We start from the raw sequence: 24,010 nt of genomic DNA on the forward strand, positions 1-24,010 counted from the left end.
GCCTTTTTATCTTTGACATTCTCCCAAAAGCTCCTTATTGTATATGCATTGAAAACAGCCCTTGGTTGTGATAGAGTCACACAGAGGCCACAGGGGAAGTGGGGCGAATGGGAGAGGAACACAAGAGCTGGAGGATCAGATTAAGTTGTCAGGGAGCCAGGAGTATGTGCTGGGCTTCAGCCTTTACAAATACTGGTAAATTGCAGAAAAGCTTGAATTCCTTTACTAGGGTTATTACTCCACACCTGAGCACTCAACTATAAGCCCACACCTGAGCTACTTTAGCATGAAGGGTTGTAGAAGGGCAGCAGTTTACTAAAGCATAGTGAACCTATATAAAGGCATGTTAAAGAAAAAAACTCCAATAAATTCTGACAGGTAAAAGTGTAATATGTTATTATTTTTTTTTTAGTCTGATTCAGCCTGGAAAACAACTGATGATGTTAAATGTAATTCGAAGACCATCAATCAGATCCCTTGCTGCACTCCTCTACCTCTGTCCACTTGGTGATCCCACACAAGAGGTCCAAAATCAAAATCACAAAGTTTTAAATTCTGGTTTCAATGTGGTGTTATGATCTCCCTCTCTCAGAACTGCTGAATGTCTCTCAAGATTCAAGGAGGGTCTCAAAACTCACCTCTTTGGACTCACTTCTCCCCTATCCCCTCTGTGCTTGATAAACATGCATGTGTATGTTATCTGTTTAATAATTACAACAAAATCCCATATTCATCATCTCGTGCAATGTATACTGGTTTATATGGTAGTATGAGACTAATTAACTGTACTCAAAAAATCATGAGTTTGCATCCAGATCTCTTTTTCAATTGGTGTAACGTATTTTTGTATTGTCCTCAGAGATGTATGTTGCTCTGGAGAACAGTGTCTGCTAAATGAATAAATGTAATGTCAGTTCAAATAACTGAATTATTTAGCAGATTATGTACACTTTAATGTACTCTTACAGATTTGTGGTGAAGGTTGTTGATAGATGAAGTGCATTAATAGAAGGTGTAGCACTCCAAACCCAGCTCTCACGCATTTTTCTCAAGGGCAAAAGCAGTACAGATGTGGGGATGTAAACATCTCTCTCCGGTTTTACTATTTCTTTCTCCACATGGGTTACGATGCTGCCAGCACACATGGTTTGCAGCTGTCAGAGTCCTGTGCAGAACAGGGATCTGCTGTGAAGCTTCTGTATTGGCTTCTGCGTCAAAACCAGGAGTCTTTAAGTTTTGGTGTATGATAGAGAATGAGTTTGGGTCTCGTGATGTGAGATGCAGGTGAATTGTCATAGTTATGAATTCAACTTATCTTAAACTTTGAAACTGAAATGAGATCTGTTTTCGTATGCAAATATATGTGTCTTTATGCTTAATCATGAAGGAAAAAGGATAAAGTGGTTCCTTGAAAGGCACTGACTGCAGCTGATTTCAACACTGAGAGCCAAGTAAATAAAACAACAGCAATTTATTCTATTGGTCTTATTTCACATATTTACTCCTGTTTCCCTAATTTGTAATTAACCTTTCAAGGTGAAATCCAGAGGAGAATAAAGCAACTGGCTGTACTTCAAATGAGCTTTTCCGTGTCATGCTTTTTGTTAATATTTCAATTTTTCTGCTAGCTTGCGCTGTGATGTGACTGTACAGGGAATTGGAGGAGATCTTTGGTGGAGCTCAGCTTTTCTGAGATTCAGGCCTTCTGCAAAAGTATTGTGACGACCCGCATTACTGTAAGTTTGAGTGGGAAACGGGTCTATTGTAAAATAGTTGCATTATGGGAAAAATGAGTAAAGTAAGCGTGCAACCACTGGGGGGACTTACGGGCAAAATAAAAGGGTGTCCGCGTTTGACACTGGGAAAAAAGCCTGACGGTGCTAAGCAGGCTCGCTTGAGGTGCAGGTCCCTGAGGAAAAGGAGTCCTCGGACCAAGAGCATTATTTCCCTGTGTGCCGGTGTTCTAATAAAACATTCATTATGAATGCTGTCTGTGAGTCCTTCTTCGTCCCATCCAAATCCAGAGCCCCATGTGCCACAGTACTAACGGAGTGTAAAGAACAGTAAAATCATATAGGGGAACTCCATGTAGCTGTATAGTTAAACAAATGCCCAGAAACAGCTGGAGAGCGTAGGTTAATTGTGCTTCTCCGTGTTTTTCATTCTTATTTGTTGCTCTTGGCAGTGCGCAACTCTATCCCCCTTCCCCTCATCTGCCCCACCCATCAGGAAGTAGGCAGCAGGTGAGTGTGTCCCTCTGATTCACACCCCAGCCGCCCCTCCCACTGATTGCCGTTTTATACACTGTGGGTCACAAGGCTCCGCACAAGAGAGCAAGTGCTAATTGGCAGACTTGCATATCTCGCAGTGAAAGGGCCCAGCATCCAGCAGGAGCCTGACAGGTCCTCTGGAGGTGCAAATGCAGAAGCCAGTGTGACATACCCTGGAAGTATTTGATAAGCTGTTGGGTCACTCTTCACCCAGGGTATTAGAACATTGGAAAGAATTCCTTTCAGGGCACTCAAATCCTCTTCCAACCTTCTCTCATATCTTCTGAGTTTATGTTATATTCTCTTTTTCAGTTGCTGATAAGGTGCTATTTATTAGTGTAATATCAAAAACATCTGATGTAATTAAATGCAAACTCTGCCCAAAAAAATATTTTATTTCAAGAGTGGATGATGGAAATACAAAAGATATTGCCCATGGCTTTATATGAATAGAGTTAATATTAGTCTTATTTTACCTCCCAAATGTATTGGTAATTAAAGAAGAAAATGGTGAAATGAAAAACAAAGTGATGTGTTCTGCTTTTTTTGTATTAATGAGCACAACCACCTTCCTTGATGCTCGTGTAAACTCTTAGCTTTGTGTTTTTCGGTTTTCAAAGCCTCAGAACTTTAAATGACTCACGGGATTTTGAACTAATTAAGTATCATGTTTGCAAATAAGTGAGGTGTACAGGTTCTGTGTAAATTTAATTTCAGCCCAGCTCCCTGCAGTGGGCTGCAAGCTCAATCTGGGCTGTTTCTTACATTTATTCATTTAGCTGTTGCTTTTTTCTAAAGTGACTTACATTGTTATGGTACTTACAACTTTTTTACCAATTTATACAGCTAGGTAATTTTACTGGAGTCATTTAAGATAAGGGCCTTGCTCTAGGGTACTTTTGCCAGTGGCAGGAATTAAACCAGCAGCCTTTGGGTCCAAAGCAAGTAGCTCTAACCCTTATGCCACCATCCATTCCTGCTTGAGAGGAAAATGATAGGAGAAGATTCCGGCAAAGTAGTTGGGCAATAGCGATGCACATTTTAACTTCTTATGTCAGAGAATTTTTGTATGTGTAAACATTTATTTTTGGTATTTTCACTTCTGATTTACAATATCTTATTGTTGCAAAGCAAATGTGATTTTTTTTCACATGCTCAGAGAAGAGATGTCAGTTTGGCACTTCCAAAACAAAATTGGAGTGTTGGACTTTAGGAGCTATTTCACCTGGGGTGGTGGTATGGTTGGTGTCCATTTCTTATAGTGGAAGGACACAGGTTCAAATCCCATGCTGGGCACTACAAGGTACTTGGCCTTGATAAGGTATTTTGCCTGAACTAATACATTAAAAGATACTCAGCTGTATGATGGAAATACAAAATGGTTGTTATCATTAGTGACTTTGGCAAACAGTGTTAGCAAGATCAATAAATGTTTCTACAGTGCTTATAGCTCACATTTAGTTTTTAGGAGTGTTGATAATGAGTTGCAAGCGAAGGAACATTGCATGTGTTTTTGGGATGAATTGATCAATAATCTTCGTTTAATAGACATTTATGGAGAGAATTTATTTTCAGCCATTTTATTTTAGTTTCATTTTAATGTGGCTCAAAGTTAAAGATTAAAAAGAAAGTACTCAAAAAGTTTGCAAAGTATTTTTATTTGCTATTTTCTTATGGTATAATACTGGTATTTATTATGCTCAATTTTCAGAGATGCTGACCCACCAAAAAAATTTCTGTATGTTTTTAATATTACGGTCTGGAAACAAAAGTTCTGAAAATATAATTTGCAACCATGCCATTGCAAATGTTTAAATGAACAATCAAAGGAGGAGACTGATATTTGCTTTTTTATTAGTATTCTAGGAGAGTTTTTATATTTTTCCTCATTAGTTATTAATTGTTAAGCAAATAATAAGGCCAATCTGATGAATTAATTCCTTTTTCTGCCATGACATGTCTGAATAATTAGAAACCTAGATAATAACTCATCTCACATGTATATTTAATAATAACAGTCTCAGGTGAATCTGATTATAATCATCAATAGTAGAACAATGACTAAAGATTATTCCTTTCCATCACACAATAAAGATTGGCCTCTACAGCCCTTACCTCTGCTCCCAGAATATTAATACCTCTCCCTTGAATTTTAAATAACCAACTCTTACTCCTTACTGCAAGACCAGCACTGGGCTGTACTTAAATGAATCTAGCACTTTTACTATATATAAGTCATGCACTGAGTTATTGAATACTGTCAGTGTTTTCTGCCTAATGGACATTGTTGGATTTAATGTATTGTAACTTACCACAGTAGTGGTATGAATCACTTCTGACACATGCATCAGGAACAGAAATGAAAGTTAAAACTGTAATGCAATTTTGTTTTATAGTGTAAATAGTCAAATAAGTAATAGTATGATGTAATGGAACCCCCTGAACTATAATATTACAGGGAAAACATGGCTGGTATCTCCATTTCTTCACTCTCCTCTAACCATGAAGCTCTCTCAATTCCAGGTAGATTTCCCATAATCATCCCTACCCACCCTCCATCTAGATCTCAGTCTCATGGTCTCCCCTCCTAGAGCACTTTCCTGTCATAGATAACCCACCCTGGGGGTGTTATAGCCCCTCCTCCTTGATGACCCCAACCACTTTTCCCAAATGAATTGCCTTGCCCCCCTCTGGAAGCACATTTGTTCTTCATTATTTAAAGTCATTTACTGGATGGCCTGGGGCTCCTCCGATGTGCCAGTGCTCTCTCTAATGGGACTTGACTGCAGGAGGGAGATGCAGCAATGAAGGGGGGGGTGGCTGCCAGGGCGCTCAGGCCTCATAAATCACAACCCCATTGCAAAGGGGGGACCTGCTTAGAGCAGCCACATTTTACAGCAAATGGCACCAGGCAACTCCTAATCCAAGCCATTCCTGCTTTCATTTATTTATCTTTTACAGCTTTACTGTTTAGCTGTACATTCAGATCTCCCTGAAAAGTTTTGGGAAACATTCCTGGACGGTTTTCATCAGTATTTTTGCCAGAGTTTTTGGAGTTTCCTTCTGTTACTAGAGCCGTATTTCAACGCTACGTAGCTTTGATTATCATTAATATTATTACTGGTATCATCAAAGTCAACTTTTGTTATGGCAAACAGAGGACATGGAGGAGGCTGGACCCGAGTACAGAATCGCTTATTCAGAGCCAGAGGACTAAACGTGTTCTCATGGTTGGGGACGGGCGAATGGTCGGTCAATCGGCGAACTGAACAGAGGCAAGGATCCGAAGTCGTGGTCAGGCAACAAGGCCACCGATCGTTTACGAAAGAGACGTGGAGCAGTGCTTGGGAAATCGGGCAGGTTTGAGCACACAGAGGGGACAGTTGTCTCAAGAGGCTGTGAAGTGTTGAGGCCAGGTGCTTAATTGGAGGTGCAGGCGTGGCCGTCACACCTCTAGGGCTAGCAAGAGATTAATGGCATTGCCCTTGTTATGAAAGTGGTTTAGGAGCCTCAGTTTAGACCCAGACTTTTGTTTCACAAGGAGTTTCCCTGAATAGCCATTTTGTCATTGGTTCCCCTGGCTTCCAGTGAGAAACATCTGACTCTGCCTTTCTTTTTTCCCTGCAACATTTAGACGAAAATGTCTTTCTATGCTTAATCTGCCCCTTGGAATTTGACTTTGGGCTTTCATATATCTGCGTTATCTGTTGTAAAGGAAATGGTTCTCATCTTAGTGGGTCAGTTTGACATGGCTTTTCGATCTTTTTTGCCTGTCCACAGCAACTGCAGGTGATGAGTTGGCCTTCTGAAGTCTGTGGCGATATCTCTATGTTTGCATACTTTCTCTGCAGAGCAGGGTGGGAACTGGACAGACTGGGAATGCAAATGGACTCCAGCCTGAAAATCAGCCTTAGAGTGCTCTTCCATTCATTGGTACACCTGTATGCATCACCTGCTCTAATGGAGAGGTTTAATTCCCTGTTAGACTACAGTTGTGCTGTTTTTATATATTCCTGTAATGCATTCACACAAACAGTGTGTTCTGCTTTTGTTTTGCAGTCCACTGTTTATTTGGGTGATATATTTAGGCTTTATTAATACGCAGTCACTGTGCATTACCTGGTTTTTATCAGATGTTGTAGAATTGCTTAACAATAACTCATGACATGCTCAGTCACAGTGTCATCTCTGTCCCTGCATTGCTTTCTGCTGAGAGCATTAAAAATAATTTGATTTCCGTTCCTCATCATCACTTAATGATCTGCATTTGAGTCTGCAAGAAACAGATTTGCCATATCTAAAGTTAATTCTAAAAATTACAATGGTGAGGTTTATGTCATCTATATTAGCGAACCAGCTCCTTCAGCGGTTTGTCATATCACAAATTTGCCTGCAAGATGGATGTAGTTGTATGACTATGTAATTGCATTTACACCCAAAGTGAAATAAGCACCAACACCCTAAAAATGTCATCTGGGTTATTTTAAATAATCAGCTCATAATAGTAATTATACATGGGTTACAACACAACATTCCTAATGCACAGAGGGCAATGTAACATTGTTAATGCAAAATATCACTGAGCACTTTCCGATAAGATGATGATATGTCGTTAATGAGAGTGTGGAAGCAATCTTAAATAACCCATTAATCCAAAACAAGATCAATTTAAGTTAAACAGAAATCTTTGCATAAGATTTAACGCTAACTAACTGACTCTGCATTTCCCCTATTTAAAGTAATTGAATTCCAGGAACTAAAGCTTCTTTTGTGTCCTGTTATAAGACTTTCATTATGAGTTATGCTTAATAGTGGTGCAATAAATCTAAATTGATTTCCCAGTGACTTAGAAATCACAACTGCCAGAGTCTATGGATGATATCATGTGGTGTCCAGTGTGCTATTACACAGTGATTATATAGGAAATAGATGGGCAAACGGGAACAACTCATAACATGACTAATTAGCTGACAGCTTTTATTCACCCAGTTGCTAAGGTCTACCATAGCAACGTGCTCAGGGAAGCCTTGGACATTGGAAGCAACAGAAGAAGTCTTCTGTCTAGTCCACTAGACACAAAACACCTGCTGGATATGGTGCTGTACTGCACCCATCACTGTCCTACAGAAGATGTTAGTGATGACCTGAAGCTCATTCCCAGGATAGCAAGATGTTTCTCTAAATGTAAGCAAAGCCAGGGTTTGTAAGAGGATATCTGCTATCTTGTGCCACTGATTTATTTATGTGCAAGAATTGGCCACAGCCAGAGAACAAGAGCAATTCTTGCTTTTATTCAGTTTAATTGATTTATATTGTTGTTTTCTCCTTGTGGGTTCAGTAATCAATACATCTGTGTTTTGCTTGCCTAAACTTATTAAAACTGTCAAACTTCAGACTCAGATTTAACCACCTAATGAAGAAGGTACCTCTTTTCACTATATCTAGCCATTGCTTCTATTTTACTGAGCTGGTGCAAAAAATAGTCTCTTTCAACAACTATTAATCCCCACTGGATTACCTAAGTGCCAGGAAAGAATGTGGTATTCTGTCTTCGTTCTCTCCATGGTATCTTTATGTCACCTGGAAGAGAAGGGACTTTTAAATGGGTATCTCTTAAATGTTCATATTTGGATAAAGTGCCCCCAAATGATATGTGGAATTCTTCTGATGGTATGCTCTGTCTATGTGCTATTTTAAAAATGTGGAATAAATGTTTGAAAATATTTGACATAAATTTCCTACCTACCAGACTTGCAGTATAATGCTTCAGGAGTCTGAAGTATTAGACCTTGGGCATACGTATGGTGAACGTGCTTGGTGTTTGTTACATCTGGGGTTTAGAGTCTGCTGGAGAGCTTGCACCTGCCGTCAAGTGGGTCTGTTGAGCCCCCCGTATGACACCCTATGAACGGGGAGAGGTGGAAATGGGGAGGTGGTGGGTTGCGTGATGCAGCATGAGGGGAAGTGTTTGTACGTTTTTTAAATAACTATTCTTGTGAGTGACAAGTGCGTGTGGGCATGTCTTGGTCTAATACCTCCCTCCCAAAATTACATTCAGAAAACTTCAACTGAAGAAAAATTTTAGCTGACATTTGTTATATGACATTTGTGCCATAAATTAAAATTAAATTCCATCCTTTAATGGAATGTTCAGTGTATTTCTTTGAATGTCATTACTGCCATACGTTCATCAGATAAATTATTTTGTTAAGGGAAAGCCCTTGACCTTATTGCAGAGCAGTGACCAGAGGTTCAGTACCAACATCAGCAGTGTCTGAAGCTCTCAAACAAGGCTGGAGGATGTTGATATCAGTTTTGAATGAAATATTTTCACACACCTCAGATGAGATCCTTCACACAGACAGTTATACTGAAAACCTGCACAAAGTAGAATATAGGTAATGTCTGTCTGGAAAACCAGAAATAATTCTAGAAAATCTCCTGCAAATATGACAAAAAAAATAGTAAAGTATAGCTGGGTCGCCATCATCAAAGATGTTGTCTTCTCCCAAGCATATATTTTGAATTGATCGTGCAGACACGTTACTCATTAGTTAGAACACAATTTTTTTGTCAGTTTTTTAGTGATTTTATTGTAACATCACATCTGCTCATCACTTCCTTTTTGCAGTTTAAAAAATAGCTAGGATATTGTAAAACAACTGTGATTGAGATCATGAATGACTAATTATCCCTAATTTGTGGTTGTGATAGACCAAGTGAACAATACATGTAGAAGGTAGGGCTGCGAGTCCTGAGGAGACCAGAACGTTTGATGGGGTGCCAGGCATACCATAACAGACACCAAATTCCATTTTGAAAGATTCATCACATTATAAAGACAGTGCATTCTTCAGAAATCCATCCATTTTATTAACTGCTTGTCCAGGTCAGGACTTCAGAGGTCTGGTACCTATCCCACAAGCATCAATGAGCCCAAGACTGACAGGGAGATACACACATCCATCGTAGGATAGTCACATACACAGCGTAGGCATTTTGAATCACCAATCCACCTGAACTGTATGTCATTGGACCATGGGAGGAGGAAACCCATACAGACAAAAGAGGAACATGCAAACTCCACACAGCCTGAGCTGGATTCAAACCTTCACCCAGACAGCTCAGGCACTGTAAGGCAGCAGTCTTACTCGCTTCAAAACTGCGGCGCCCCTCTTTAGACCCATTTTCCTAATTCAGAATTACACCAGCTAAACTAAAGACCAAGCTGTCACCTCATATGGTTACAGCTTTCAGTGCTGGGGTATCACACTCTAGGACATTACCACCTATACAACACTTTATAAATTTTACTTAAATCTCTTTTTATATTCCATTTCAAATTTTAATAGCTCTCTCTCTAGACAAGGGTGTCTACTGATTAAGGTGGGTAGTCACAGAGATCTGTAACGTGCCTCCAGAGCTTCTTTCAGGCATTAATTTGCAAACAAATGCATCTCTTTAAATCTGTGTTTTTCCTAAAAACAAATACAACCCATCGGGAACAGATGGCACGAAAATCCTTTATGAATATGTATTCTTTGAAACTATGTGGAAAAACTTCTACTTACGATGTTCTATCTGGTAAGTGACCTTATTTCCATAGATATGAACAGTAAAGGTCAGGCAAAATCTTATAATCCACATGCAGGTATCAGAATTTGACAGAAAAATCAGACGATGGCTAACCTATCGTACTTTTCAATGCAGAGGCACTAAGACCTAAGTTAAAGCTACAAGCACAATCCCACACAAATCCTTTAATTATTTTGGACACGGCCAGACGTTCATTATTTTTCCCTCTCATTTCCTTTCAAGAGCCTCAGATCAGGCAGTCAGATCAGCAGGAGAGCTATTGCCTGCCTCCCCCATCCAAATTCCCACATCCCCCCGGTTTGGTAATTAGTCAACCCAGACCTCCGTCACCCAAGCGAGCTAGGTCAGCTCAATGTGCCATACCTTGGAATGAAGCTGGGGTCCAACTCTTAGATGACAGCCAGGCCAGACTTGATGGATGACTGTTTACTCACTCCAGTCCCCTCCCCCACAAAAGTTAGAGGAAACGGAGAGCTGAAGGATGTCATAACGTCTGTCGAAATGTCACAGTCCCTTCCCCGGTCAGGCTTGCTTTTGCTATTCAAACATAGTCATCCCACAGGGATTCCATATGACAAGTTCCATGTATTGGATCCCTGAGGTTCATTTAAAGTGCTAACTGGGCATGTCACTGCACAATCAGAATCTCTTCATTCCCAATTACCATGATATGAGGAATGTACAATGAAAACTGAACTCACTGCAGCTCATCAGTAGGTCCACAGTGCTGTTTTGTTTTTGTATTCATATTCGTATGAAGGATTAGTTGGTAGTACTGCTGCTAATTTTAGAGCAATGGAGCCTTGAACATTGATATAGTTGCATCATGTAAACTATCTGATTTGTTTCAGTAAGTTTTACTTTTTTTTACAAAGAAGTGCTTTAAATACAAATATCACTTTTTTTAAAGCTCCTCGGATGACTTAAAATGTACAGTAAAATTGAAGCTCAAATTAAATTTACATTGAGCTTTTTCTAACCTTCATTTTCTTGTGATTGTTGCTCTGTCTGATAGTCTCCTTTAATTGAAGACAAATCACAAGGACATCAATGAAGAAAAGACAGAGAAAAAGCCAGTTGATAAATTCAGAGATCTAATGTAAATTACACTACTGCAGCTCTAATGTTATGTAGATAGACATAGCATAGAATTTGGGATTGTGAAAGTCAGTGATTTATTATACGAGGTAACAGGCACAGTGGGGCACAATATATATTTTCTGCATAACAAGCATAAATTACAAGACAGAGATTCAGATTAGGTTCCAAAAGGTCATTGTCTGAGCCATTATGAAATGGAAATAACTGACAAATTAGGGGCTACAGAATGTACATGAGGCAAAAAAAGGCACAAGTCAAAGGGCAGTCAATGATCATATCACCATAATTTGAGATTCCAAAAACATATTTGTTGTTTCCACCTTGATTACAGAGCAGATCTTGGACACAGGCTGAACAGTATGAGTGGTCTTCTCACCTCCAGGAAAAACTCCATCATTGCCACCTCCCACTGGAATTAATAGCTGTCACTTCACTGGGCAGGCAGGGCTTTCTTTGACAGCCTAATTAGACTTATTTAAAGCCTGTACTAGGCTATAAACAACCAGAGTGAGGATCATAAAATTGCTCAGAGAACCATGGATACCTAAGATACAGGACGAAGAAATGTCCCCGTGATATATTAATCATCAACACCAGGGCCTTATTAATTGCCTTCTTGCCACCTTGATTTAATTAACACCATGTCACCAAGAGCTCCAAGCCCTGGCTTCTAGTCTTTTAACAGTATTATTTAAAGCTTTCTTTTACCCCTCTACTTGTTTTGTCCTCCTGATTGTCTCAAATGTACATACAAATGACATTTTCCATGATAAGGAGCACATTCGACACTGTGACTGATTCTGTATTTCAGATTTACAATGTGTTGTATGATATTAATAATTATATGCTGCAGACATTTTAAAAGGGCAGTGGTTTTATATTTCTTATTAATCTTTCTTTTGCTCATATTGGTATCCATTTCAGTAGGCTCTCAAACCAAACATTAAAACTTTGATGCAAAATTGAGCACACAGATATGATGCTCATTATGGTAATATTTCCATATGACTGCCCTTTTTTGAATATAATGGATTTTTTTATTAATTCACATTATATTTGATTACTATAGTCAGCAACAGTCTCCTGGTTCAGAGTTTTGGTTGCAAAAGACTGAACACTACTTTTTAAAAATTTTTAGCTGAGTATAAGAAGACAGAAGAAAATATATCTTTATATAGGAATTTGTCTTGCTGGATGTGCTGGGCACTGCTTTTAATATCACTTGATGCTTAACTGCCCAGGAGCACACAGAGAAACAGCAATGTCAGCATTCACTTCAGCAGCAGGGTATTCCTGCAGATGTGAGAATCATCCCATCTGTGTTGATCCCTGCCTTCCAAGTGTGAGGGCACTCACACAAGACCATTGACCATTAATGGTTTGCTTGACAGGCATCACAAATCATTCCCACTGTTTGTCCAAATTGCAAAAACCAATAAGTCTGAATATATGGAACTGGTGATTTCTTACTGGGCCAAGAAAATTAGAAAAATGCAGTGCAAAGATTGGGCCTAGTCCATATTTCTGCTTTTAAATATTCTTCCTCCTCCTCACTCCTCTGCATTATTCTGCAGATTTCAGAGATTAGGCCTGTCAAGTAATGCAAATACAGGCAGTCCCCAGGTTACAAACGTCTGACTTACGTACAACCCATAGTTACGAACCACCCCCGTAAAGCTTATTATATTAGTTTCATAGTTTCATAGTTTCAAGTTTATTGTCATAGGTATGAGTACCGTGTACAAGCATCATGAAATTCTTCTTGAATGCTTCTCCACAGACTATAAACAAAAACAGTAGAAATACTGCACAAAACAAAAATAACAATGACAATGAGTAATGCTAATAAACAATAACAATAACTAACAGTAAAAGTAATAACAATAAATAACAGTAGATAGCCAGAGAACTCAGAACATGAGAATGAGAATGCTTGACGGTGTAATCTACCAATGTGCTTGGGAGGAGCAGAAAACGGTTATAGCAAACGGGCACTACTTTCCGGTGCGCATCAAAACATTGCGCGTCTACAGCGGTTCGTCGGCTTATGGGTGCGTGGACCCAAGGTAGGATAAAGACTTTGTTATTTTCAGTTGGACCACGTTGTTGTTAACAGTGTTTTCTATGTATTACTGCATTTGGCTTTTACTTTTGTTGTTTTTACCCTTGTAACCATGGCACCAAAGTGTAAATTTGAAGCAAGTGATGGTGATGCATCAAAGAAAAGGAAAATGATCACGACTGAAATTGTATTATTATTATTGTATCACTATGTTAAAGATGTTTTATGCATAGAAGGGTGCACAATATTCTCTGACAAACATTTCACTGACATTAGATACAAACCATACCTAACTGTTCCAACTTACACAGAAATTTCACTTACGTTTATTCACTTAGCAGATGCTTTTCTCCAAAGCAACTTACAATCGATACTATGTAGTGTTACTAGCCCACACCCTTATTCACCAAGGTGACTTACACATCTAGAGACACTACTTACAATGGGCCACTCATCCACACATCAGTGAAACACACTCTTTCTGTGTCACTCACACACTACAGGGGAACCTGAACAGCAGGTCTTTGGGATGAAACCCACACAGACACAGGGAGAACATGCAAACTCCACCCAGACTGAGCAGAGATCAAACCCATGTTTTCTCACACCACCCAGGCACTATGAGACAGCAGCACTACTTGCTGTGCCACTGTGCTGCCCACTTAAAGACAGACTTAGGAACTTAACTCATTCGTAATCCAGAGACTGCCTGTTTTAGGTAAAATTATTTCTTCTTTTACAATTAATTTGATGGTACGCTGTGCATTGCATTTGTTCTGGCATTGATCTCAGAATCTGACCATGAAAAAAGAGAGAACTTCATCATAGTTGTGTCGCCTTTCTGTCTTTCTGTTCTGTTTTTTATGTTTCATGACTGTAGTTGTGGGCTCTGGATGTGGACCACCTATCCGAAGAGCTCAGTCCCATCTCAACATGCAACATGTCTTTTTCAGTGCCCACCCAGATGCTTTCAACCGATTGAGCAATGAAAGCACCCCTTTAGAAAGCCCTAATTGTCCATTTAGCCACCTGGGATTGCTAATTGTTTCAGATATAAGTATGCTATGTCTGAGATGGGCTGGTGTCCTGTCCAGGGTGTATTTCTCCTAGCTTGGTGCCCAGCAATTCTGGAATCGGCTCTGGACCACCGCAACACTGATAACAAGTGGTTAATGAAAGTGTATGGGAATGACTATGCTATGTTAGGAATATGCTAATAAAATTGAATAGCTGAGCTGACTGAACTGAACAGATGGAAAAGATAAATAATTGTGTCAGTCAATACTGTTATTATTTTCTTTTCTATGCTCTGCCTTTGCTGGCAGACTGGAGTGACTCATAAGGAATGATGAGGATGTGGCTGAAGGTGGCCTTAGACTGGTACCCTAGCAGTGTGTACAACCAGCCATTTCTACAGACACCTGGCCGTGGTTAATTGCTTCTGTAATGGTAACATCAACAGGTCTTCTTTCCCTGCCTGAGAGCAGCAGGCAGACAGACGCTGATGAGTGTCTCCATATTGATCGACTGGCCACATTTATTTCCTGCTCTCCCCAAACCCCCTGTCGCTCCACTCTTTCCTCCATCTCACCAATATTTCCGTGCTACCATGTTTTGAGTAATTGGTAAGAAGGTCTACTTTGTCACCCTGCCACACACGTGACTTAAATATTGCGGATCGCTCTTTCCGTCAGATGGCACTTGACTTCCACAGCTTTAGTCTTCAGTCAAGTATTACGTGGCCATGCACAAATTGCCTGTGAAACCATAGAGTTTTTCATTCATTTTCATCCTCATGCAATATATGTCATTGTTTGGTGACATTTTAACTGCGAGATTTTAATGGTGCAGAAGTGCATCCACTGAGTTGTTCAGAACTAAAAATAGGAGCGGTACCTTTCAGGAGTGACACAGAAAGGTTTTCAGTTGTTCAGTGATACTCAGTGTATGGCACCCCACTAGCTTGTATAACATGCTGACTGTAAGGCTGCATTGAATGAGTCATTTCAATGAGGTCATCAATTCAAAATACCATGATATCAGTTCCTAATACAATGTTCTCTGCATTACCTCATAATAAGGATTAAGAAACTTGCATGATCTCCCTTAATCTCCCAAACTCCAAAACGTGCATAGAGTAATATTCATCTTCACCAGCTAGACCTTGCTGGGCTGCTTAATGATTCTGCAGTGTGATCAGCAAACTAATCAAGTTCAGAGAATAAACATCAGGGCAATGGGAGCAAAAATGCATATCTCCCTTTTCCTAGAGGCCCTACTAACAATAAAATTTTCATTATCTGGCAGCTAGCTCACCCACATTGCTTCTGTTATTTTTCAGCAGAAGCAAGAAGGAAAAAAGGCAAAAAAGGCTAAAAGAAACAGAAAGGTTTCAGCCCCAGCCCTAATCAAACCATTCAGGCTGCTGCTGCCTAAACACTGTGCTGTTTACAGGCTGACAGACTCCTGGATGGCCAATCTCATGACACAGATGAGGTGATGGCACAAGGAGTACAGAGGAGTTGTCATCCACATGTGAATTGTCCACTATTGTAGTACCTTAAAAGGAAAGAACACAATGTAGCACTGTCCTGTGTGAGATCAGGAAAGGTAGTATGATGTACAGACCCTCTGTGGACGATGGGTTAGGCATTGCCTAGCAGAAGTGCTTCTATTGGCAAAAATCATAAGGCTTAGGAGGCAGCTGATAATGAGCTTTCAGGATTCATCTCTGAGCTCCTTCTCTCACGCTACAACACACAGATCACAAAGAAGCTACTGTTCTGACACATAAATCCAATCACTGCCTGAGAAGACTCTGGTAAACATATCAAATGCATGAAACCATGAGTCTAAAAATGCAAAATGCACAATAACTTCATTTTAGTTGTTTTCCAAATTTTGTTGGTACATAACCATGCCTTTATATTTTAATAACTTATGAATGTCTGCTGTAGCTGATTTTAATCCTTTGTTGATGCTGGTTGTTAATGCTTTTTACCAGTTTAAAAATATATATTTTGCTTTGGGATAATTGCATCTTGGGATTGTTCATTGTTTCATAGAAAATACTTAACTAACATTGATGCTCATTAAACTTTTCAGGTTACTTTAGAGGAATAAAATGATTTTGCTTATGTAACTTTTGTCTCATTTTCAGGATTTATGTGATGCCACTACAGAGTTTGTTTTAGTTGCTGTCCAAGTTCACTGATTATCTATGGATGACATTTACAGTACTGGAACATCAAACCCAGAGCCAAATCCAGTTTCCAGTTTTCTTCAACACAACATATATATACCCTGATTAGTCAGTTAGTCGCTTCATTCTTCAGTCGATAAATGCATCTCAGTAAAGGCAGATTTTGTGAAACGCACAAGCATTCCATCCTCCTGCATACCATCATGATATATGGTGAAGAATCCCCAAGCCTAAAGACTGCGAGGGTTTTGAGAATATTATCTAGCATCATAAATGTACAGCATTACTTACACTTTTAGCATTTGCCTGGTAATTAAGTCTCAGGTGACGAGATACGACCCTGGCTTCCCCAAGCTATTCTTCAGGGTTCCTAAATGGATGAATGAAGCTATTATTATCACATGCCCTCTCCTTGTGTGCACACTGATCAGCACTGTGAAACGGAATTATGCATAGTGGGTCCACAGTTGTGTTTGTTCTGGAATGCCCAATTCAGGTTCTATAGCAAATGCCTCTCTAGGTGCTACGTCATCATATGTTTTGCTGAAATTTTTACACAGTCTAAGCTGTTTGCCAATGAAATGCTCAGCTTTTAATTGTTTTTATTTGCTTATGTGAAAACATGTTCATAAATTTGGTGAAGTATAGATAACATACAGTATAAGATTAGAACTGGCTTCTCATTTACAGAGCCCTTTCTCGACAGAGCTTCTGAGAACATTTTTCCAGAGCCAAACATATGCTGATAAGACATATATGTTGAATCGTCTCTCATAATCATAGAAATGTACATTGTACATAACAGTAATTGGAAAATGCATTTCTGATAGCTATGGGTAGTCATCTGCACATCTTCTTCATTCAGTGTTTCAGAGAGACAAGTTAAAGATGTAATAGAGCAACAATGAGTATATGTGTATTTACTTTTGAAACGCACAGCACTGAAATCCCACACTTTATCAGCAAGAATAACACTAAAGCTGCAGCATTATATTGTGTACACCAATATCTTATTATCTTCAGCATAATTTCCCATGCATCTAGTTGACATGAACTAACTTCAACAGTTATCTATACAGAAAACCCACACACACACATTGTCTGAACATGTCCTAAGCGGGGTCGCAGTGAGCTGGAGCCTAACCCAGCAATGCAGGGCGGAAGGCTGGAGGGGACACACCCAGGACGGGACACCAGTCCATCACAAGGCACCCCAAGCGGGACTCAAACCCCAGACCCACCAGAGAGCAGGCACAGGTCAAACCCACTGCGTCACTGCACCACTGCACCGGCTAAACAGAAAACAAACAAGTGGTTTTGTTTTTACTGAAGAACTTTTACTGATGTTCTTTCGAGCTGCGTCAGGTTCAGGGTGAAACACTGCTCCTCCAATAACTCTCTCACCAGTAGCTTTTAGAGTGAGTATGGCTTCCTCCTGTGGATTAAATGTACAATATTAATAGGCACAATAACATTCCAGGCTGCAGTTAGAGAAATATATTACAGGGATCTTGAAAAGTAGGCTTTCTGGAATTGTCGCATTTTCATTTAATTCCGTTTAGACTTTAACAAAGCTTGTGTTCCCTGGAATATTGTCACATTTGAGACAAAAAAAAGAAAATTCTTCAAGGCTGATGAGTGCCCTGTCAAACTAGATCCGCTCCTCTGGCACAACAGACTCCAGCAGGTGGACAGGAGAGCAGTGTCACCTTCACTTGGCTCTCCTGTCTGTCTCGGAGACTGCACCACCATGGCTGGACTCATAAGGGAATGGCAACTGCCAGAAGAAAACAGTGAAGTAAATCAATCAATAAAGCTCTTCCAACTGACATAAACAACAGAAGCTTAATGTACTCTGAGCAAAATGGAATGTCATGGCTTAGCAACAATGATGGATAAGTAGGAATATCAAAAGAAGACATTTCATGATTTATTTGTCAAATAATCTGCATATTGATGTTGATGTGTTGATTCCATATTAGTCATCCTCTATTTGACAGAGAACAAAAAGCTGTTAGCTTAACTGGAAAAGTTAACTGAATAAAAATTAGTTGTTACAAATGTATGCAATTTTACTATTTCGGAAGAAAAGATCATTTTTCACCTTCAGTAAAAGAGAGATACAACTTTTTATAGGCATTCAGGGTTTTTAAACCTTGTCTTATTGAACTCCGCAACCATACTCACACAGCAACTGGTTCTCCCTTTTGCAAATATTACAAATTTTTCACTGCACCTGAGGTTTCAAGATAGCAACGGACAATCAAAAGCATTTATTTTATGTTCAATTTCCCATTAGGCAACTGTTTCTGAGGTTGGCTTTGGTTGTTTTTCTGATGAAAAATCTCTGCTGCTGAGTCTGAACATTTCAACAGAAGGAGACAGGTTCTGAGATAAGCTGAATGTGTTTCACATTTGAGTATATTTGTACGGTTTGTATTGCATCTATTCCACATTTCTACAAAATGAACCAGGACCACAGGGTGTAAAATTTCATCTTTCCCCATTTGACAGTCTCAACAAGATTCTGCCTAGGAGCACAGTTACGTTCATGAAATACAGTGCTCATTTATTCTGTTTTTTTCTTAATCTTACTACATACGTGGTAAAAAAAAAAAAAAAAAAAAAAAAAAAAGAATAATAATAATAATAATAAAAAATTACCAGGCATTATGTTCACTATATGGACAACATTCTGAAGTTTGGGTCAGACACATTTCTATTTCTGGACCCAAGAAATATACTTGGCAGATATGTTTCAATCAAGCCTAACTCACAAATGTTCCATTTAGGATGTAATGAATCTGCTCATGCTGCCAACTACAGATCCAGCCTGCTGGTTCTGGAGATGTCAAAGGCTCATGACAATTCCTGGCACAACTATTTATCATTTATGATTTCTTCATTTCATTGCATCTCGCCAAGTGGCTCATGATGGGCCCTGCTTGCATAGTAGTGATGCCACACAAGCATGTCCAATGTGCTAAAGGGCTGCTTCCATTATGCTCAGTGTTATTCCCCTCTCTCCTTCCCAGTCTGATGGCAATACATGCTGTAAATCTGTGCAGTCATTCTGAATTCGGGCCCATTCCATTTCCTCGGCGTTTTACAGCCAGTCGGCTCCTTCCTTTTCTTTAAACGAGCCACTGTCCACCCAGGAGAGACGATACTGTTTAGACGAACAACTGAGATTCCACTGAGCAGTCATTCATGTACAGAGACTGTCTGTTTACTCTGTGCCCACAGCTGGGTAGACGTGGACTTGGATCCAATACTTTGAATACCTCTGAATACAATATTTACAGCAATCCTGTTACACTGAAGTCATGGAATATTTCCAGATCCAGGAGAGCATCTGTGAATTACTTCTCTGTCTGTTTCACCCTCACGGGAATAAAAGCAACCCATCTTGAACAACCACTAAAATAAACGTTGCTGACACTTTTTATGTGACGTTTATTTGCACTGTCTTTATGTGCAATAAATGAGCTCATTTGTTTTTGCAGTTTTAGTTTAAAAAAAGGTTTATTGTGTCTAACCAGCAACCTTTTGATGGAAACCATGTTACCTGCTTCGTGGCAAAAAGTTTCTTAGAAATGTACAGCTGTCAGCTGAAACGGTGAAGTCTGAGAATCTTTTTAAAATTAAATTCCATCGATCATTTGCAAAGATGTTTTTTCTAACTAAATTCGATGCAAAAAGTACACTTGCTATTTATAAATTTTCCCTTTGCTTTTTGGCCACATTATATTGCATTACAATCAATGCAATCAGTCAACATAAGGAAAGGAAACAAAATGATATAGACTATATTATTGGCGGTAAATTTACAACACTGTGATTACGCTATGTATCCATGACAAAGATTATTAACACGCTGTATACCGATCTTCGGGTTTCACTGTGGAAGTCTTGTACTTTGTATTGTCAGCGATCATGTACCTTCCATATCTGCAAAACTAACTATAAAACGATCACTAACCGAGCTGTGCTGACGATCATCAGCGCATTTAAGGAACACGCAATCAAATTTCAAACAAGGACGGGAGTCGTTTTCCGCTCTCTAATTGGTTGAAGAAGCCTTCACATGCAAATTAGGAGGGCGTGTCTGGGCCGCACGGTGGTCCGCGGCTGTTCCGCCGTGCGTCCGCGCGGCTCCCCGAAACGCTGCGAGCGCGCGCGGAGGGTAGCTGTTGTGTGGAGGGGGCGGCGTTCTTTGGGCTCGTGCGCGCCGAGGATTACAAACCCTCCGCGGGACTGAAACTCACACCTCTCCGCGGCTCTGCGGTTGCGCCCGTGCACGTGCACAAAGACGGGATCACTTCCGAGCTGCGGAGGTCGGCGGCTGCCAGTGAAAGCAGGGGGAGAGTGGAGGTAAGGGCTCGGTCCCGGGTTACAGCCCCATTCCCTGGTACCTGACTTCTGCGCGTTGTTCTCGTGCGATCATGTTGTGACGATGAGTTTATATGCAGAAATGCACACACGGCGCTGCGATCCATAATAATATTTGCGCTTGCGCCACGTGCTCCCCCCCCCCCCCCTTTTATGCGTGACTTGTGGAACAAATCTGTGAACATAACTGGTTTTATTTTCGGAGGGTTTAGTTAAGTTTCTGTGCCTGTCAGTTGCTTGTTTGGCCGAGTGTCCTGATCGGTCTCTATGTAAATATATGGGACGGTTCATTTAAAATTAATTACTGTGGAGGTCACTGTGGCAAATCTGTGAACCCACCTGACACCCCGAAGTCTCAGATCAACAAGCTGCAGATCTGTCAACATATGTCTGTGCTAAAATGACTTGTTGTCGTCGTCGTCGTCTTACAGTTAGACCGATAAACCAGTGTTTGCTGATAATGGCAAGAGATGTTGGGAGGGTAGATTTACAGAAAGCGGGCATTATTAGTTAAACTAATAGTTTTCATTATCTTGTTTACTACTGTGTTATTAACCTTTTGGTGACGCCGCTGTGAAACATTATAGTGTTACTAACTAGTAGTGTTACAGGAATGTATACCAGAGTTAGGGTTGAGTTTGCACGTTCAGAGCATGAAACAGATCGCTCCGTCCTGTGCAGTTGACTGTAAAACAAAAACTCGTGACGTGCTGGACTTCAACAAAAGTCGACTTTCAAAAGTTTTTGGCATTTCGGTGAGGTGTTTCTTTTCAGTAAACGAACCGCCTTGCCTTGCCTTGCAGACTTAAGTTGCGCGATTCCGACGTCGAGTTTGTTTTCAAAACTGGCTCCGTTTAAAAGGCGCGTAGTATTCGGCGATGTCAAGTGAACGCGCGCGCTGTCGCGTGTGTGCTCGTGCGCCGGCATGCAGTGACCATTTATATAAGGAGAGCGGTCCGTTTCTCACGAAGGGGCGATCCGATGTAGAGACAAAGGCACCCTGTCTCGGGGGGGGGAGCGGCGGAGATGCAGTCGTGTTGCTGATGGATTTTGAGACGTCGATGCGATGTGTGCAGACTTGGTGCTGCTGGGATTCAAGTGCGGCGCCGGAGACGTTTCCAACACTAACAGCCGTCAGACCGCGAATATCCCCGCAATTTGCAGAGTGAGTAAAGAGCGTGTGTTTGAACACCGCGGTGTTTATGAACGCGGACCGTGCCCGTCCTTCGGGCCGCCACGGTGACTGTTTTAGTCCACGTTTCTGTGTGGGTAAACTGGACTGAGCGCGCGGGCTGTGGATCGTCCGCGATCAGCTCCCGGGAACCGCGAGTGGGACCTGGTGGGTGTGCTGTGCATTTCGTTATTCCGGCGTCCTGAGTTCATTGGAATAGAAGTGGAAGTGGAGTTCGGCTGTGTGATGTGCGATTTTTTTTTTACCATGCTGGTTGCTCGAGGACCGTGCTGTTTCCACCAAAACCCCGAGACTGAATGTCGTTCGTTAATTAAATACACGGACGGTTTTGCTTCCATTGACTGAATTCGTATGTCGCGCAGTTCTTTGTCCAGTAGTTTCCCTACTAGGCAACCTACATAAAATGTGTCGTATTTGTTTCTAAAAAGTTGAGGGAACAGCTAGTTGGTTGAGCAAAATGGACTGGGAAGCGGATACTGACAAACTAAATGGAATTGATTAGTTCGTTTTATTAACTACTAAATGCTATTGATTCCTTTAGTCGTTAGTCTGGCTCGTGTGTGTTTTATATTGACAAATTGATCACGTAAACCGTTGGATTTGGCTGCGGATCATAACATCATCTCGTCTGTTCTCAATTTTGATGTCTTTTCATAAGAATCTTCGCTGTCATTCGTTTGTAAGAAGTCTTCTAAGTTCAACAGTTGCTTCATTACGTAGGTTTTTGGGGAAGTAAAAATTTTGGTCCGTCGTTTCTTTACAAGCCTATGTCGATTAGACATTCAGTCGTCTTCACCCAACAAACAAGGGTTTCCCGTAACGATCAGTGATATTGATTAGTGATAATTTGTCTGTTTATTGAAAAGGCGCGAGGAAAGGAGACGCGGTTTTTGTTTTTCAGTAGTCGGGTTACTGCTGATGGGAAGTAGTTGTAATATGAATTGCGCTGTTATGCAAAACAGAAGTTGCTGGGGGAAGTTATTGAAAACATGATGGGGATGCATTTTCAGGAGCATCATCAACGCTTTTATTGTACGATGGATCCGTCCGCGTGAGACGCCCAAATAAACGGACATTATTATTATACATCTTTTAGCGCGGATTTGTATTTAAAAAGAATTTGTCAATGCGTTTATTTCATGGAGCAGATGAATAATAGCGCTAATGTGTCACAGGAGGAGTTTGGCGTTTCTCGTCCCCACGCTGTCACTGTGCGCAGACACCAACCACCAAGTACCGAAGATCGGGATTCTCTTCTCCTTGTCCAAAAATAGCAAAATAAACACATGCGTCAATACAGCAGTTCAGCACTGTGTTTGCTTGAACAGATGTTCAAAATATGAAGTTTAAAAAAAGAAAAATAAGAACGATCATGATTTCTGCGGTTGTGCACAGAGGCGTCTCTCAAACAGCAACCGTTCCGTGTATTAATTATTGGTGCCCACGTGTTTTTTTTTTTTTTTTTTTTTTTTTTTCTTCCTTTTAATAAAAAATGTTTCTTTTTTATTTTAAATTCAAGAAGTGCCTTGTTGTTCCTGAGTAACTGAACGAAGACTGTGCGGAAGGACGGCGGGGGTGTGCGCTTACAGATCCGTGACTCTGTACCGTATTATAACGAAGATGAACAGTAACTTAATGGTTGCACTGTTGTGAAAAATGTTTTGGTGGCTCCCGCTCCCTTTCCGAGTTCTGGGCGAGAAGCTCTTGCAGTGGACACGGTGACAAGTTGTGGAGCTCGCTGAATGGCAGCGCATGGAGCGGAGGGTGTAATTGGCAGGAGACATGAGCTCGACACGCGCCGCATCCGTGCCGGCGGCTGCAGTGAACGCGTGAAGACCGAACCAACCCCCCATCACCACCACCACCACGACGTTCGCGCGTGATGTGTTCTGTACAGGTCCGAGCATGGAGGTTGTTCCCGGCACTGCTGGCTGAAATTCTGCACCGAATGAGAGTAAAGGGTGGCGGAAGGCGGTCATATTATATTACTAATATTACTTATGTGGAATACCTGGACACCCAGTAAGTTATTAGGAAGTGCTGCATGACCATACCTGTAAATGTTGTAACCTTTTGACCCTGAGCCCTGGCTCTGTGGACATATTCTGTGTGTGTGTGTGTGTGTGTGTGTGTGTGGGTGTGTGTGTGCGCGCGCGCGCGCGCGCCAATAAAAATTGTACAGTAATACATTTAAA

At 40.7% G+C, this 24,010-nt stretch overlaps 1 protein-coding gene across 3 annotated transcripts in view; it reads left to right on the plus strand.

The window, feature by feature from the left end:
- The first annotated feature begins 20,396 nt into the window (after nt 1-20,396).
- LOC108941907 (semaphorin-6D-like) overlaps nt 20,397-24,010 on the plus strand; it is a 102,251-nt gene continuing 98,637 nt past the window's right edge. For 2 of the 3 annotated variants that reach the window (XM_018764820.2, XM_018764823.2), the window contains exon 1: nt 20,397-20,605. The gene's annotated coding sequence lies outside the window, so the exon portion shown is untranslated. Of the gene's footprint in view, nt 20,606-21,587; nt 21,789-24,010 lie in introns of those variants that run through there. The other variant, XM_018764821.2, reaches the window with a different exon arrangement.

Source organism: Scleropages formosus, chromosome 18, assembly GCF_900964775.1.
Source record: "Scleropages formosus chromosome 18, fSclFor1.1, whole genome shotgun sequence".
NCBI classification, from domain to species: domain Eukaryota; kingdom Metazoa; phylum Chordata; class Actinopteri; order Osteoglossiformes; family Osteoglossidae; genus Scleropages; species Scleropages formosus.